Here is a 2,689-nt window from a genome sequence, read left to right as displayed (position 1 = left end):
CACATATTGTCGAACCATATAAATTCTTGGTGTTATTTATCTTGGTTATTTGTTTTCGATTTCCGGAGATTGTTCTATTTTTCCCATTCTTAAGCGCGATATTTTCAACAATCCTAACTCCTAATCTCTCTCTTCATAGCCTTAAGTAAGGCATTAGATGATGTTGATTTCTCTTATAGACAGATGTTGGGTGCAAAACTTAATAAACCAAGGCATAATAGCAATGATAAAATCTGGTGAAAGTGACATTGAATTAACTCATGAGATATTGTTAGCTCTCCATTGGACCAATACTGAGAGGTATAAAACTTGAAAATACAGGCAAATAAAGAGTTTGAACAAATACCATGACCTGAAACAAATTGACCAATATCAAGAACAGAGACAGGGCTAGGTTCTCCATTGGTTTATAAATTCAGTTGGTCAAACTAATTGAATAATGTAAATTTGGTTTTGCAAATGAGTGACAAATTTGGACCTGATTTCTCTTCGACCATTGCTATCAAGGTGAACTATAATCCTAAAGTTTCAGAGGTACTGCCATTACTTTTTTATATGTGTTTTATACATTTTTACTTTGTTTTTTGGTTTTTCTAATCTTTGATTGAGAAATTAAGCACAGTTTGAAAAAGTGCCAATCTTTTTTTTTTTTTGTAATGGCGCTGTGCTAATCTTTATAAATACAACGTTTTAAACTGGCAAAAAAATTAAGGTTGTGATGTTTGTAGTTAGTGTATGTGATTAATTGTGCCCGACTGTGTTGTATGATTTTCTTTCTTTATTTTTCTTTTGTGGACTGTGGCATTGCCTTCGTTTGTATATGTTTTGTGTCTTGCCAATTTAAAGTTTATTTTGTTGCTTTTAAAATTTTCATGTTAGCGTGATGTTCAAACTTTGTGACCTTCTGAAATAGGTGGGAGCATAATTCATTCTACTATAGATTGTTTCCGTTTTCATTTCCATGAGTTAAAAGCTCAAATCTCTATATTTTTGTGTTGGAGAAGTTTGTGGAACAAATTGTGCTTTGCTCTACAAATGACCAATGTCTATGTTTTTACCTATTTTGATAATGCTTGAATTATGCTTCTTGGTTTTTAATTGGGTTTTTGAGTATTGAGTTGGATAGATAGTTCATGGGTTTGGTTGCATATTTTTTGGAAAAAGAAAAACACAAAGAGGGCAACACACTGAGGATAAACTTTTTCTCTTCAGGTTAGCATTACTTCTTTTTCCTACAAGTCATACATGTGCTAATAGTGTTGAGAACAATGCCTAATTTGGTTAAACTCTTCTCATTTTGATAATTACCTTTTCCACTGCCTTCTCGAACTTGGATTTAGTTTGATAGAATTTTGGTTTTAAGCATTTATATAAAAATATCTCATTCCAATCAAGAAGTCATTGATCTATTAACTCTTATTTTGTTGAAGATTTAGTGTAAAAGCTAGGAGTTACAAGTATTACATTCCATTCACCAAGTCATTGATATATTAACTCTTATTCGCTTGAGGATTGGGATTTTAACTCTTCTCATCTTTACTGCAGTTACCCAATTACAAGAATAAACATTCTCCATTGCTTCTACCAACAAATTGAAAACCGCAACATTAAAAATTCATCACTGCGATTTCACCCATTTATCATAAAATTGGAAGATATAACTTCATACCATCTCAGAGCATCGCAAAGCAGAAATAAAGGTTTTAATTTTCTCTTGCTCCCTTATTGGTCATTCTTTCTCTACTTTTCCTCAATTTAAGTCTACAAACAAGCTACCGTTTGTAAGTTCTATCAATCTTCAATTTTTAATTTTCTTGTTTTGATTTTAGTTTTTTATCACTAATTTTAATCATTTGTGTCCACTAATGATATCTTGGTATGTTAATTTGAAAACATGTCCCTTCGCATTGTAAAATCTGGCAAATTATTTGATGCAATTCTGATTTGAGCTTTTTAGACTTTACAAATAGGAAGATGAGGAGACAAAAAGAAGAAGTACAAAGGGATACATTTGGCTTCCACTTTTGAGGTTCCTTCCATAAACACCCAAAAACTGGTGACTGGTGAGCTTAAAAAAAGAAAAAAAAAATCTCAATTTGATATAAAGTTTGGATTTTCAAGTCTGGATTGGATTTAATTGTACGTTTAATTTGATGGGTTTGATTTAAATGGAAGGACTTTGCTTTTATTAATGCATAAAATACTGATTAAATTTTAAGTAAGATGCTAACTTTGCAGGCACCCTGGAATTACAATCTAAACGGAGTTCTCCACTGGCTTAAGTAGAGTGGAGAACTCAAGTACAGATCTCTCAATCTGTTTCTCAAACTTAGAACCTCTGGTCTCTACAAAAAGGTACGTCTCTCTCTTTCTCCCTCACACACCTTTTCTTTTAATTCATAATAGAATTTCCTTTGCATAAATGCTGGATCTATTGCAGTGGGGCAAATCCTACCCTCTGTTTCTTACTTTGTTGCAATCAATTTTTCGTTGTTTTACTTGGTCAATTCTTGCATTGTTTTATTCGGTGAATTCTCAATTAACGATTGGTTCTTCTTGGTCTAATTGGGTAACTTAAGAATTTCATGTTTCAATTATATTTCGTGTGAGAATTTTTGTCCAGATGGATCGTTTTTTTACTATTATTCTTTTTTTTTTAATTATGTAGCCGAATGAGTTCAGGATTTCT

The sequence above is a fragment of the Malus domestica genome, chromosome 11 (assembly GCF_042453785.1).
Source record: "Malus domestica chromosome 11, GDT2T_hap1".
Taxonomy (NCBI): domain Eukaryota; kingdom Viridiplantae; phylum Streptophyta; class Magnoliopsida; order Rosales; family Rosaceae; genus Malus; species Malus domestica.
This window is presented reverse-complemented; position numbering follows the sequence as displayed.